The 16,262-nt window shown below is 44.5% G+C and overlaps 1 non-coding gene across 1 annotated transcript; it reads right to left on the minus strand.

Moving 5' to 3' along the window:
* Positions 1–15,767: 15,767 nt before the first annotated feature.
* On the minus strand, positions 15,768–15,872 carry LOC126944681 (U6 spliceosomal RNA). Its single transcript, XR_007722155.1, has one exon. It is a non-coding gene; the product is annotated as a U6 spliceosomal RNA (small nuclear RNA).
* Between the last annotated feature and the right edge of the window lie 390 nt (positions 15,873–16,262).

Raw genomic sequence — 16,262 nt, forward strand, 5'->3', positions numbered from 1 at the left:
CCTGCTCAACAAATGACACATTAACACAATCTCATTAACTCCATTCCCACGGTTTTTGCAAGTGTCTGTCATTTTCGCCTGCATTGCAGCAGCTGAATCTGGAGCTTCACGAAGAAGAGAAAACAGTCGGGAGTAACACTGTGCCCACATTACCTTCCCTTGCATCCTCCCGCTGCATAGCCCACAGTCTCCTTCCCAGAAAGCCAGGTTTGGGCTGCAGGGCCGGAGCTGATAGCTCGTGCCTTCAGCACAGCCGCAAATGTTTTGCAGCTGTTAAAGGACTTCGTCAGGTGATCCGTGACCTTGCTGGAAAAGCAAATACTGACTTCCTTTTTGCTCTCAGGAATAGGTGAGTGGGATCAGAAAGGAATTCACTGCTCAATAAGCCAAGACTGGATCTTGCAGAAAGAGGAAGAACTCTCACATCCTTCAACTGGAAAGTTAGTTCCCAGAGCTGCCATCGCTTCGGAGGAACACATCTAAAGACATCCAAACAACACACAATCTTCCTTCTTGACATCTAAAGACATCCAAACAACATACAATCTTGCTTCTTGACTCCTCCGAATCTGGCAGCTCATCTGAGCAGCTATAATTAATTATGAGCTCCTTCTTCCTCCCTGCAGCTGATGTGGCTCATTAATGAATTTGTTCCTAATGAGGACGTAGCCTTCTTAGAGTTGAAACCCTTCAGTAGTGCATCACTTTCTTCCTGGCTCTGCTTTAGAAACATCCTTCCCTACCCCCTCCTGGGGTCCCAGGACCACATGAAGCCTCTGATCATTAAACAAATGGAAGTCTGTCGGGGCAGAGCCGAGACAGAAACAATGACCAGTAAATTCCTGGGCCTGGAATGGCAGCTCCTTATTCCTACTGCTCTACCAATCTGCTGCCCTAGAGCACCAAAACACACCCAATTCTGGCAGGAAGGAAAAAGCAAGGAAGTACCTGCTGTGACGACCAAATTACTGTTCAGTGGATCCAGCTCCAGGCAGGGTTTCTAACTGCAGCACAGACCAGAGACTCCGAGAGGCAGGGTGCAGGAGCCAGGGAGCAGGCAGCTGCCAGAGGAGCAAGGTTTCAGAGTGTCCCGGGCAAGCACAGTGGAGGATCTTCCTACAGCCCAAAGCTGCTGCAGTTCTTAGGAGCAGAGACAGGTGTGAGGCGCAGGCACCAGACTCCACGCTCTCCAAACCCTGTGCTGCTCCCGGACCTGAAGGAGCGGGGGTGGTCCAGGACAGACCAGGAAAGCGTCTGGGTTCCTTTATGCAGACTCAGTAAAAGGATTAGAGGGACCTTGTTCCTTCACCTCTTGGTGCTCTAACCAAGTGAGGCTGTGCTGGGAAATGAAGCCTCACAGTAAGACACATCAGATGCAGCCCTGACCTTCACTGACACTGACTGTCTGGATGTGCCTTCCAAGACAGAGCAGGTTCCTGTCTAACCCATGCTGAAATTGATGCTGGCAAGGAGTGTCACCCTGAAACACTGCCTGCATCGAGCCTGGTGCACTTGCAAAGCACTTTCCATCCTGTGTCCCATTTATCCTTGCATCAGTGCTTGAAGCAGCCAGACCAGGGACGAATCTCCCCATTGTAAAGGTGAAGAAAATGAGAGACAGTCTAAGTGGTTTCCCTTGGGTCATCCAGGAGCAAAGAGTCTGGGGGTAAAGTTCTGTGTTCTTCCCATTGCCCTGGATCAAGTTCCTTACTTTTCTTGGAAGATTCTGGAGACTCTTGCTCAAGATGGAGGTTAGGAGACTTTGCAAAGTACACAGGGTGACGTGGTGGTAGGCAAGTCTATGGAATACCAACATTACTTTTCTCAGCTGGTAAAAGTATTTTTCCAGTTAACTGAGTACGCAGACCCATCATCAGAATAAAAAAGAATCCAAAGTATACCTTGAACTCTAAGGGTATTGAAAAATATACTGCGGAGCAAGCTGCTTCTCTGATACACTTCAAATGATCATTGACCATCCTTCTAAACTGGCCAGAGAATTGCTGGAGACACACAGCATTTCTCTAAGATGCAGGCAGAAGAAAAGCCCTCCATGTTACCAGGTCCGATGCCTTTCCAGCCACCCGCCCTTCCCCTCTGGTCTATCTATGTGAGCAAGATAAGCACTCTCTTTGCCTCTCCTGGGATAAATTCTTCCTTATCCAGGACAGGGAGGTGAGATGTTTTCCTCCAGAGCAATGCCTTGCTTGCAAGACCCCACGTTCTACCTGGGATGCTGTTCACTTTCTCTGCCTGTCCAGTTCCTCCACTCAGACATCCCCAAGTGCAGTGACCATCCTTCCAGCTGCCACTGTCCCTGTCTGCCTGCTACTGCAGTGTGTGGCATCATATTCTAATTGCTGCTTCTGCATCTGTCTTCTGGCCAGCATCACAGGCTGACTGCTCTGTAAAGTTTGTGAACTGAACTTATCTACAATCCCTGCAGCTCTGAATGTAGGCGACCTCTTCAGCCACTTTCTTACATGTCAAGGGAGCACTCTGCTATTCCCACAGCCTCCAGGCCTCTTATCAGATTTTAAAAGACTACAGAATGAGGGAAGGTAATACAGGTTGAGTATCTTTTATTCGAAATGCTCAAGACCAGAAGTTTTTTGGATTTTGAATTGTTCTGGATTTTGGAATATTTGCGTATACATAATAAGATATCTTGGGAATGGGACCCAAATCTAAAAAGGAAATTTATCCATTTCATATATGCCATATCACACCATCTCAAGGTAATTTTAAACATAATATTTGAAATAATTTTGTGCATGCAACAAAGTTTTGACTGCACTTTGACTGTGACCTGTCATAAGAGGTCCAGTATGGAATTTCCTACTCCTGGTGTCACGTCAGTGCTCAAAAAATTTCAGATTTTGAGGCATTTTAGATTTTGGATTTTCAAGTTAGTTCTACCTATAGTAGTCCCTGCAACAGTGCCACCAATCAGCTTGGATCTGATGCACACACACACACACACACACACACACACACACACACACAAAAGATGCACCCATCCACACATCCACACTCCCTCATCACATTCCCTTGACTTATCCAGACCTCCTCCTTCTGGGGAAAGGCTTGCATGTTTTGTCCCCTCCAAAATCTCACGTTGAAATGTGACTTCCAATGTTTGAAGTGGGCCTAGTGGGAGGTGTTTGGGTCATGAGCTGGATCCTTTTTATTTTATTTTTTTTTAGATGGAGCCGCCCAGGCTGGAGTGCAGTGGCACGATATCAGCTTACTGCAACCTCCACCTCTCAGGTTCAAATGATTCTCCTGCCTCAGCCTCCTGAGTAGCAGGGACTACAGGCATGCCTGGCTAATTTTTGCATTTTTAATAGAAATGGGGTTTTGCCACGTTGGCCAGGGTGGTCTCAAACTCCTGACCTCAGGAGATCTGCAGGTGGATCCTTCATGAATGGCTTGGTGCCCTCCCCATGGTAATGAGTTCTCACTCTCAGTCTTTTCCCTGTTTGCTTTCCACCATGATTGGAAGCTTCCTGAGGCTTCACCAGAAGCAGATGCCAGCACTATGCATCTTGCACAGCCTGAAGAACTGTGAGCCAAAATAAACCTCTTTTCTTTATAAATTACCCAAGTCTCAGGTATTTCTTTGTAACGATGCAAAATGGACTAACACAGGCTCAGTTCTTGGGCTTAGCATGAGGTGCTGGGACAGGCACTGTGCCCACTGTCTATGTCTCTAAGGGGAGAAGAAATTCTTCTGTCTTGATAACTTACCCAGGACACTCATTTGAACTCATGGTCAAGTAGGGAGGTGAGCAGAACAGGGAATGTTATCCTCTATTCTCCAAATGAGGAAACAACCTGTTACCAAGGTTACAGAGCTAAAAAAAGAGAAAAAGAAAAAAAGGGCAAAGCCTCAACTTAAACCCATATAGTCTGTCTCCCAGGCCAATACTCTTTCTGCTAAACCACACATTCTGAACCAGGCATGCAGGCGAATTCAGAGGACACACAAATAGCAGGACACAAGCTTCAATGCTGGTGCTGTCCAGGCACACGGTGGCCTCACCTTGAGGGAAGGTCTTCATGAGAAGCCACAGCCACTTTCTCTAGAGGAGTCTGTGCTTTTTTGGGGTGAATTCTCCCCATGGTTTTGCCATGTCTGGAATACCAGCATCCCTGCCTCAGACATATGTCTTAAGACCAGCAGCCAGCTTCATGCTCCCACCAAGCCACACAGACCATCTCCTGAACCAAACACGTTTATCCACAAGAACTTTCCTGATAAGAATCACGGGACTGGAGGGAGGTTTGGCTCCTTTTGCAATTTAGAAATGCTCAACTTCTATGGCCCAGGTCCTTTCTGCCCCATGATGGAAAAAAAGATGATCTGTCCAAGTCCAGCAAGATGGGGGCTAGGCCAGAGGGGAAAAGAGGTTCAGCTATCTGAAGAATGTGCCTTTTATCTAAGCAATCCCTTAGGCTTTTGCGCTTTACTGAGAAAGGTCAGCGCTTTGGTGGGCTGTGTGATTGCACAGGGCTGAGAAGGGCACGCTTGTTAGGTATTCACACACTCAAATAGAGCCTCTCTGAGCAGACTGGTCACAGCCACAGTCATTCCCACAGTATGCAACTTAAATAGGCAGAGAAAGAAATTATGCATGTGAGACCTGTGGGTGCAGCCATCCAGGAGGGAAATCAGCTATTCTAAAGATTGACTCTACAAAGCAGATGTAATTTTCTGAGGGAAGAAACCAGGTCAGTTGTAGGGAGAGAGGAGGCTGCACTAACCAATGAAAAATGCTCCTTGGAGGGAAAAAAGGCGTTAGATTTGCAGGGAAAAAGACCTCCACTCTGCATCTCTTTTTTTCATTTAGACGCTTCCAAAATGCTCTTGGCCCTTGACTTAAACATACTGTAAAATCAAACTGCCAACTGCCAAATGAGGAAGCGGCATGAGCAGACAATTCATCAAAGAAGAAATACAAATGGTTAATATTTGAGAAATGTATAACCTCACAAATTAATAATAAAAAAGATGTCAGATAAATCTTGACATGCCATACCCTACAATGAGCCAGGTACTCTGGTCCAATCCAAACAGTATCCTATTCCCAGAAACCTCTGCCAAGCTTGTCCAACCTACCTTATTTTGTTGTTGTTGTTCTGTTTTGTTTTGTTTTAGGCTTTTAGCGCCTGAAGCCATGGGTTTTAGTTTCTGTCTCTAGTGATAAGCGGAAAAGAGGGATGAGGAAAGGTCTTTACTGGCCTAACCAGAAACAGAAACTAAGAACCCGTGACTGCATTCTCTCCCTTGGACACCCCTACGTACTGTTACTTCTATTGTCCAAAGTCAAAGCAGAGGCCTAAAGCAGTTGCCCAGGTATGGAGACCATCAGAGCCAAGATTCGCATCCATGTTTTTCTGATGCTAATATGCTACTCTTAACCATGGTACAACAGACTCTTTTATGAGTTAGAAAAACGTTTTTTCAAAGAAAGAGCCTCAGTGTTGATGAGGAGGGGACACGCCCTCCCCAGAAGATTGCAGCAGAGTGGGGGCAGCTGTAGCCAAGACAGGACCTTCAGGCTGTGGCAATGCCTCCAAGCACACCACGAGTATCTACCCGTACACTGCCTGCATGTCCAATGGCACTGTCCAGTTTGTGCATGTCATAGGGGAATTCAAAATCAAATACAGCAAAATACAATGGTAAAGAGAAGAAGACCAAAAAAGGTCATAGTCACATGTGATTTCTTTCCTTGGTGGTCTAGGAATCATAACTATTATGATGTATCCTTGGAAAATAGAAAATAAATTATTTGGGGGGAAAGAGATGGGAAGTCAACACAATTCTGCCACCTGGCTACTGCAATTTTCATGTTCACCTATTTTGCATATTTAACATAATTGAAGGGCAAGTTCTATAGTAGACTTGTAGCCTGGCTTATAGCCTGAAATCCCAGCTCTGCCACTGACTGACTGTATAACCTTGCTCAAATTACTGAACCTCCTTGTGCCTCAGTTGCCTTGCTTGTGAAATAGGACTAGTAGTATTTCCTATAAGTCATGGAGCTGTCAGGAAGATTAAATAGGATGACAATATATGCAAAGCACTTGGAACAGAGTCCAGTACATAGTCCTGTTCAATGAGTAAATACATTAGTTATTTTTAATATAATAGTAGAAATTCAATTATAAATTCAATTACAAATCCAATTTTGTATTCAAAATTCTATTATATAACCATTTTTAAAAGTATAGTTTTACCTGCTTTGTAATGATTACTGTAAATGGCTATACAAACCTTCATTGACTTACACCTTATTTTCCAAACCCCTCCCTAGAGGAGGTCATGCCACCTCCTGTTTAATTCTCCCTTCAATGCTACCATAGCAGCCAGCCTGACAGACGGTTCTCACTCAGGTCTCCTGGGAAGACCCCATTTCCAAGTAGCTGGATCTCAGCTGCACGGGCTTTGAGGTAAGACAGGCCAGGTTCAAATCCCGGCTGCGTGACCCTGAGCAAATGTCCTTATTCAAGAAGAGCACAGCTCAGTACACCGTGTGAAGACCGCAGGGGATGAGGTATGCAAAGTGCTTGTGCGGGTGCCCAGGATATAATAAACACTCAATACATTTGGCTACGATTACTTTTTAAAACCGCAATGTAAAGCAAGGAAAGGGCAAGGATCATGTTCGTTTTCTTTCTCACCGAATTTTTAACACTTACAATGATGGGAACTCAATAAAAATGTATTGAATCAAATACATAAATGGATGGATAGATGGGTGGATGGATCAGAGACTGTCAAAGCTGGAAAGGATTTTTTTTTCTTCTTTTTTTGAGACGGAATCTCGCTCTGTCACCCAGGCTGGAGTGCAGTGGCGCGATCTCGGCTCACTGCAAGCTCCGCCTCCTGGGTTCACACCATTCTCCTGCCTCAGTCTCCCGAGTAGCTGGGACTACAGGCACCTGCCACCACGCCCGGCTATTTTTTTTTTTTTTTTTGTATTTTTAGTAGAGACGGGGTTTCACTGTGTTAGCCAAGATGGTCTCGATCTCCTGACCTCGTGATCCACCTGTCTCGGCCTCCCAGAGTGCTGGGATCACAGGCGTGAGCACCGCGCCCGGCCGGAAAGGATTTTTTAAACAACTTTATTGAAATATAATCTACATACCACATAATTTACCCATATAAATTGTACTATCCAATAGTTGTAGAATATTTAGGGTTGAACAAACATCACCACAATCTAATTTTTTTAAATTGTGGTAAAATATACATGACACAATATTTATTATTTTAACCACTGAATGTACAATTTAGTGACATTAAATGCATTCACAGTGTTGTGTAACCATCATCATCATCACTATCAAATTTTTTTTGGTGTGTGAGACAGAGTCTCACTCTGTTGCCCGGGCTGGAGTGCAGCAGTGTGATCTCAGCTCATTGCAACCTCTGCTTCCTGGGTTCAAGCAATTCTCATGCCTCAGCCTCCTGAGTAGCTGAGATTACAGGCATGTGCCACCATGCCCGGCTAATTTTTTGTATATTTCATAGACACGGGGTTTCACCAAGTTGGCCAGGCTGGTCTCGAACTCCTGACCTCAAGTGATCTGCCCACCTCAGCCTCCCAAAGTGCTGGGATTACAGGTGTGAGCCACTGCACCAGGCCAATCATCATGATCTGTACCCCAAATTTTTTCATTATCTCCAACCTGAACTCTGTACCCATTAAATAACTCCCCATTCTCTCGCACCCCCCGCCCCTGCTAACTCCTTTTCTACTTTCTAGCCCTATGAATCTGCCTATTCTAGGTATCTCATATAAGTGGAGTCATCTAATATTTGTCCTTCTGGATCTGGCTTATTTCACTTATATATTAAAGATTCTTTCAAGTTGTAGCATATATCAAAATTTCCTCCATGTTTAAGGCTGATTAATATTCCATTGTCTGTAGATGCCACATTTTGTTTATCCATTCATCCATGATGGCACAGGGTCACTTCCACCTTTTGGCTATTGTGAATAATGCTACCGTGGGACTTGGTGTACCAATATCTATCCTAGTCCCTGCTTTCAGTTCTCTTGGATATATACCAAGGAGTGGAATTGCTGGGTTATACCATAATTCTATGTTTAACTTTTTGAGAAACCACCAAACTGTTTCCCACAGCAGTTGCACTGTTTTACATTCCCACCAGCGATGCATGAGGGTTCCAATTTATTTATTTATTTATTTATTTATTTATTTATTTATTTGAGATGGAGTCTCACTCTGTTGCCCAGGCTGGAGTGCAGTGGCTCGATCTCAGCTCACTGCAACCTCCGCCTCCTGGGTTTGAGTGATTCTCCCACCTCAGCCTCCTCAGTAGCTGAGACTACAGGCACGTGCTACCATGCCCAGCTAATTTTTCTATTTTTTGGTAAATATGGGGTTTCATCATGTTGGCCAGCCTGGTCTCGAACTCCTGACCTCAAGTGATCTGCCCACCTCGGCCTCCCAAAGTGCTAGGATTACGGGCAAGAGCCACCATGCCTGGCCATTCCAATCTCTCCATGGTCTCACCAACACCTGGTTTATGTTTGTTTGCTTTAAATTATAGCTATCCTAGTAGGTGTAGTAGGTATGAATTGGTATCTCACTGTGGTTTTGATTTGCATTTCCCTAATGACTAATTGTGTTGACTATCTTTTTTATGTGCTTATTGGTTTTTGTATATCTTCTTTGGAGAAATGTCTATTCAAGTTCTTTACCCATTTTTGAATTGGCTTGTTTGTTTGTTGTTGTTGTGTTGTGCAAGTTCTTCACATATTTAGGATATTAACCTCTTATCAGACATATGATTTGCAAAAAATTTCTTCTTGATATATTTTGCAATAATCTTGTATATGGTATAAGATAAGCTTCCAGCTTCATTCTTTTGTATAATTTAACTAATTAATTAATTTTTTTAGATTGGATCTCACTCTGTTGCCCAGGCTGGAGTGCAGTGGTGCAATCATAGCTCACCACAGGCTCAAACTCCTGGGCTCTGCAATTCTCTCACCTCAGTCTTCTGAGTAGCTGGCACTACAGGTGCGTACCACCATGTCCACCTAATTTTTTTTTTGGTTATTGAGACAGAGTCTCTCCCTGTCATCTAGGCTGGAGTGTAATGGTGTGATCTCGGCTCACTGCAACCTCCACCTCCCGGAATCAAGTGATCTCCTGCCTCAACCTCCCAAGTAGCTGGGATTATAGGTGTGTACCACCAAGCCTGGCTAATCTTGTATTTTTAGTAGAGATGGGATTTCACTATATGTCGGTCAGGCTGGTCTGGAACTCCTGACCTCAAGTGATTCACCCACCCTGGCCTCCCAAAGTGCTGGGATTACAGGCATGAGCCACCATGCCCAGCCCCACGTAATTTTTAAATTTTTGTAGAGATGGGGGCTTGCTATGTTGCCCAGGCTGGTTTCAAACTCCAGACCTCAAGCAATCCTCCCACCTTGGCTTCTCAAAGTGCTGGGATTATAGGCGTGAGCTATCATACCCAGACAACTTTATTTTTTGTGTGTGTGAATATTCAGTTTTCCCACCACCATTTGTTGAAAAGATCACCATCTATTTTCAGAATATTTCACCACCCCAAAAAGAAATGCCCTACTCATTAGCAGTTATTCCCTATTCCCTTCACTCCACTTCCCATTCCCTCCCACGCCCTGGAAACCATGAATTTACTTTCTGTCTGTATAGATTTGCCAATTACGGACATTGCCTATAAACGGAATCATATAACACTGTGATCTTTTGTGACTAGCTTCTTTCACTTAACATGATGTTTTCAAGGTTCACAAGAGCTAAAAAGGATTTTTTCAGGTCACCTAATCTAACCCTGTTTTCAATATCACACAGTACCTTGGTAATAGAATCCATACAAGGGTCCGTTCTGTGTTTTCTTCCTTAATAACCATGACCCTAGAAACATGTCAACACACAGGAGGAATGGCAAGTTCTCACTGCACAAGAACTGCACTCTAAGCCTCTCCTTCAAAGTTTTATGTCTGCTCTTACATGGTGCCACTTGACTAGACCACTATTTCCCCATATTACCTATTGTTCAAATCCTACCCTTTCCTCTCACCAGACCCCACCTCCCCCAGGAAGCCATCTGGAGAGCCTATTTGGGTATACTTCTCTATTTTCTGAAATCCTATAGTAAATAATTACTCTTTAATCCATGTGAGGCCACATGGGATTAGGAATCCAATTTCTAACTATAAAAGCCTTCCTCCAGTTGAGAATGACAAATCTCTACTTTAATGGGAGGTGAACACTGAAAGGCTTCAGAAATCTCACTTTGATATATCTGGACATGTTTTGGATCACCTCTTCTACACAAGGAAATCAGCTGATCACTGATTTGTCAGCCTGCTGGACAGAGTAGTGGCAAAAGTCAGCTTTGGAATCCAACAGACCGGGGTTCAAATGCTGCTTTTCCTATATATTGAGACCTCAGGCAAGTTAACTAACTTGTCTCATGGTCCCTATCTTGTCCTGCCATCCACGTTTGTCGCTGGATAATTGCCTAATGCTTCTTGCTGGACTGAAAGCTCCCTGATGGCAAGAATCAAGCCTTCTTCTTCTGGGTCTTTCACAGTTCCCAGAGATCTTTTAATAGGGCCCTAGAAATGCCCCTGCTATTATGGGTCTCAATTCTTTCTGTGTGTGTGTGTGTGTGTGAGAGACAGAGTGTCGCTCTGTTGCCCAGGCTGGAGTGCAATGGCACAATCTCGGCTCACTGTAACCTCTGCCTCCCAGGTTCAAGCGATTCTCCTGCCTCAGCCTCCTAAGTAGCTGGGATTACAGGCATGCACCACCACACCCTGCTAATTTTGTTTTGTATTTTTAGTAAAGATGGGGTTTTGGCATGTTGGCCAGGCTGGTCTCGAACTCCTGACCTCAGATGATCTACCTGCCTCGGCTTCCCAAAGTGCTGGGATTACACGTGTGAGCCACCATGTCCGGCCTCAATTCTTTAAATCTACAATTCTCAAAGCAGAGTCCCTGGCCCAGTGATAGAGAGTAAGGGTTTCTAAAAGAATAAAAAATGCATCAAAAATATGTATATTCTCTTCAGTTCTTACAGGCAAGTGTATTACATGGGAATTCATTTTTATAAGGAACTAGGAACATAATATGTGAGTTATTGAGGGTTAATAAACCTTGGCATTAATAAAATTAGTGCGTTAGAAGAGTTTACTGAGAATATTCATTTTCTATTCTGTAAAGAAGGGTGACCATTATCCATCACCAAACAATACAGCAAAACTCCTGTGTATGCACCCAGGCTAAGAGCTGGAATTCCAATTCTCAGGAAGGGCGTTTTGTTATTAGTGCAGAAGACATTTGTTGTGTGCTTTTTTTCAGCTACCCAGCACTTTGTGAACACCCTTCCTATGCTTGGTTATTTCCTTCTCAGAAGACCCACCTCCCCAAGATTGAAACTGGAATTTACAGCAATTGATTATGGGGAGATGGCAGAGTGATGTTCAGCTACTTCATATCCCTTAATAAATTCCTCTTCTATTATAGACAAGCCTGCTAGAGCAGGTTCTGGTGTTTGCAACCATGACCCTTGGTGGCTGCAATACAGCGTCGGCACTCTCTTGGTTTTAAACTGCTTCTATTCTGTTAATTTACATTACTTACAAAATTACTTTTAGGAGTTTCTGTTGATTGTTGTGCTGAGTATTTGCTGCATTACCACTTTGGTTAGTTTTCTCTTCTCCTTTAATCCTTTGTTACTACCAAATTCTTTCCCACTGCAAAGTGGGAGTGAAGGGACTCAGTGGGCCACAAAGTCTTTTGCTCCCCTGAATTGGGCCACAGTCCAAAGGGCTTGGAAACCACAACTCGGAGTAAATGTTTCCTAGGAATTCAGCTCCACTTCCTGCCTCCTGGGTCACTTCAGTGAAAGCATCTCAAGGGGAGGCACAGATACTCCACAGGGGGGCACCCCTGCACCCACCCTCTTTGGGCAGCTCCCATCCCAGCAGCATCATCCCTGGTCAGAATTCAGCAGATGCCTCTGCAGGTATCAGCTGGGCGCCACAGCTCGAGTTGCAGGTGCAGACAGTTTAGAGCTTGCGTGGGCTGTGGCAAATGCCTTCTGGGTTGGGAGGAAGGTTTTTGTTGGCTTAAATATGCACAGCCTGCACATTCAGGAAAATCAGTTTAAACCAAACTGAGGCTAAGTGATCCCCAGACACCTGGGTGGAGAAAGCGATGTTTCCAGATTTTTTGGGCAGGAAAGCTGTTATTATTTCGCAATGCCCCACCTAGCCCTCTGGCAAGTTCAGTCTGACAAGAAGCGGACATGTGTGATGTGGGTCCAACAAAGATGGTGACCACCCAGCCTCGGCAGCATGCCAGCCAGAGGAAGGGCAGGTATCATCAGAGATGAACCAGAAAGACTCGAGGAGAGATGAGGAGCACCAGGAACTTCTGTCAACTTCAACTTTCCCTTGAAAGAGATGGGATTCCTTCAGTGTACCATCTGGTAATACAAAGGAAGGTTATATATTGTTGTTGCCTGGATTTTGTTTTGCTTTAATGTGGGCAAAGTTACTAAGAAAAGGTGTTGCCAAAATTGACATCCCAGGTTTATATCACCCCACGGAGCAGCTCAAAGGTGTCACAGAATGGTTGGGCATTTGCAGCATAGCATAGGCAGACTTTTATTGGTGACTCTGCTCATATCTTTTCTTTTTTTTTTTTTTGAGATGGAGTTTTGCTCCGTCACCCAGGCTGCAGTGCAGTGACACCATCTTGGCTCACTGCAACCTTCACCTCCCAGGTTCAAGCTATTCTCCTGCCTCAGCCTCCCAAGTAGCTACAGGGACTATAGGCGCTCGCCACCACACCCAGCTAATGTTTTGTATTTTTAGTAGAGACAGGGTTTCGCCATGTTGCCCAGGCTGGTCTCAGGCAATCCTGGCTGGTGTCCTGAACTCAGGCAACCCACCTGTCTTGGCCTCCCATAGTGCTGGGATTACAGGAGTGAGCCACTGCACCTGGCCTTGCTCACATGGGCTCTTTCAGCCAGATTATGGGCTCTTTCAAGTCAAGGTTTCCCTTTTGTGCTCCTGGGTATCCTTTATGGCACCAGTCCAGGGCCCTGCAGGTGGTAATCCACTGTTATCTACTGTTGGGAACCAGTCCACTGATTATCTACTGTCGGGAGAAGAGAAATATAAAACAGGGTCTTGGACAACATTTGCATCCATACCACCCCATACAGCAGGGCCAAGGTCAGAGTCTGCTTTTGAGACTCCTAACCCAGTGCTTTCCTTTACAAATTTCATGTACTGGTCCTCAGTGTGATACTGGAAGACGTGAAATTGATGGTTTCTTTAAAAACAATGTGGCCGGTGTCCCTAGTTTAAATGTGGAATAATGGAGTTTTTATTGTGGTAAAGTGTGCCAGAGAACTGCTCGTACTTCTGTTGGTGATCTTTGCTTGCTGCCTCTGGCTACAGGGAAAGTATAACGCATAACAATAAAAATAGTTGCCAACATCAATTAAGTACTGACTCTGTCCTGGGTAAGTCCTTGACCCATCCTTACTCAGCGCCTGGGACAGCATGGGCATGTCTCCCCTGTAAACCAGAAAAAGATGCTGCCTCATGGCCCAGCCTGAGTTCAGGGCTGTGTTCAAAGAATCAGCAGTTAAGTAGAAAAAAGTTAATTGGAAGCAATCCAAACCTTCACTGCAGTCTCTAGAGAAAATACCAAAAGGGAAGTGCATTCTTAGCACAAAGCAAAAGTCTTAAATTTTTTCTTTCCCATCTCTGCTGTTCTAGGTGTCTATTTCCAGCAGAGCAACTGCCCCAGCAGCAGTGTGTGCCGTTCCCCAACATCCGTATGCGAATCCTCCCACCTGGTTCTTCACTCCCCCACCTCCCTTGCCTCTGGCATCTACCCATCCCTCCTCTGCCAGCCTCTCTCTGGCCTCTTCATTGGGAATTCCAATATTGGCTCCATTTGTCCACAGCTTTTTCATCACTGAATGACCTCAATCTGCATAATAATGGAGGGAGAACAGCCAAGCAGGCGCTGCCAGAAGTGTCCTTATGAGGAAATTACTTAGAAGGCTCCAAAAGCACAGACTTTTGTTTTTGTTTTTGTTTTTCGTTTTTTTTTTTTGTTTGTTTTGTTTTTATTTGAGACAGGGTCTCGCTCTGATCACCAAGTCTGGAGTGCAGTGGCATGATCACAGGTCACTGCAGCCTCAATCTCCCAGGCTCAGGTGAGCCTTCTGCCTCGGTTTCCCGAGTAGCTGGGACTACAGGTGCACACCACCACGCCCAGCTAATTTTTGAAACGGTGTTTTGGCATGTTGTCCAGGCTGGTCTTGAACTCCTAGGCTCAAGTGATCTGCCTGCCTTGGCCTCCCCAAAGTGTTAGGATTATAGGCATGAGCCACCACGTCTGGCTGCAAAGAGGTTTTTAATACTCGTATGTTGATGGTTTTATTCCCTGTACACTCAATTTATAGATTAGAAAACTGGGGTTTAATAATACTAGTACCAGGCCAGGCTGAATGGCTCATGCCTGTAATCCCAGCACTTTGGGAGGCCGAGGCAGGTGGATCACCTGAGGTCAGGAGTTTGAGAACAGCCTGGACAACATGGTGAAACCCTGTCTCTACTAAAAATACAAAAATTAGCCGGGTGTAGTGATGCACACATGTAGTCCCAGTTACTCGGGGGGTTGAGGCAGAAAAATAGCTTGAACCTGGGAGACGGAGGTTACAGTGAGCTGAGGTTGCACCGAGCCGAGATTGCACCATTGCACTCTAGCCTAGGTGACAGAGTGAGACTCCATCTCAAGAAATAATAATAATAATACTAGTAAATACTTATACTGTTATAATAATAATTATTATTATTACCAGCTAGATACTGTCCTATATCGTACAAATGCTAACTTATTTAATTTCACGATGACCATACTAGGTAGGTGCTATTATATCCTTTTCACAGATCACAGGTTCAGGGGCACAAATCTAGTAAGTGGCAGGGTTGGAATTCAAATTGAGGTTTGTCTGACTCCAGAGACCCAGCTCTTAACGACAGTGTTCCTTGCCTTTGGGTCCTATTTCTGTAGCCATCTATGAAGCAAGTAGCTTTTGGAAGTCTAAATAGAAAGAGAAGGAACCAGATAGAAGGATTTAGCAAAGGAACAAATCTAGCATTAAATTCCACCACCAGCCATGCTATTAGACATCAGGTGATTATTAAAATATAAACATGGTTGGGGGGAACATGCTAGGTCTCTAAATAAGACCAATTTACTTGTGAAGGAATAGCTAAAAAATCCAGTGACTTTCTAATCCACTGCAAATGATTTAATCAATAAAACACAATTACTTTTCAAATAATCTTTGAAAGTTCCAAGGAGTCTTGAGTTGTTTAATTGCTATTTAACCAGATAGCAGCAGTTGAGTTACACAGATATCTATTTCATATAAAATGCTCTTTGCAGATGGAACACTCTGTCAAATTTTCCATTAGAAAGACATATTTTCAGGGCAGACACAAGGGTTTTAGGTTACAAATTAATTTCGTTTCTCTGTTGTTCTCTAGGCAGGGCAAGGAGAGGGTGGAATGGCTGATGCAGACATCCACAGCTCTTTCCTTGTTAACTCGGGAGCACGATGGTCCTCCTTGTCAATAATAAGCAATGGATACAAAATCAGAATCGCTGCGGTAGGAATCTGTGGGCCTTTTTCTTTTTTAAATATGAAATGCTTCATGAATTTTCGTGTCATTCCTTGTGCAGAGGCCATGCTGATCGCCTCTGTATCATTCCAATTTTGGTATATTTGCTGCTGAAGTCAACACAGGAATCCCTGTTCTAATCAGCCAGCCCCCCAGGTAATTTTTATGCACACGGTAGTTTGAGAAGTACTGTTCTAGCCTACTTTTTAAAATCTTTGGTAAACTGTAGTTCAGTGTTTCTTAAACTGTAGTACACCTATAACCTGAAGATCTTGTTAACATGCAGATGCTGATTCGGTGGGTCTGGAATGGGGCCTGATAGTTGGCATTTCCAACAAGCTCTCAAGAGATGCTGATCTGCTGGTCCCAGCACCAAGTAGCAAAGTGTGTGGTCAGGGTATTTGTCTGGTTGGGGAGGAATGGGAAGGAGCTCAACAGCCCTAATCATGATTCCTAGCACCAGCACTTGAAACTGTGTGATCTTGGGTAAGTCACTCTAGCCCTTGAAGC

This window comes from Macaca thibetana, chromosome 1, assembly GCF_024542745.1.
Source record: "Macaca thibetana thibetana isolate TM-01 chromosome 1, ASM2454274v1, whole genome shotgun sequence".
Taxonomy (NCBI): Eukaryota; Metazoa; Chordata; class Mammalia; order Primates; family Cercopithecidae; genus Macaca; species Macaca thibetana.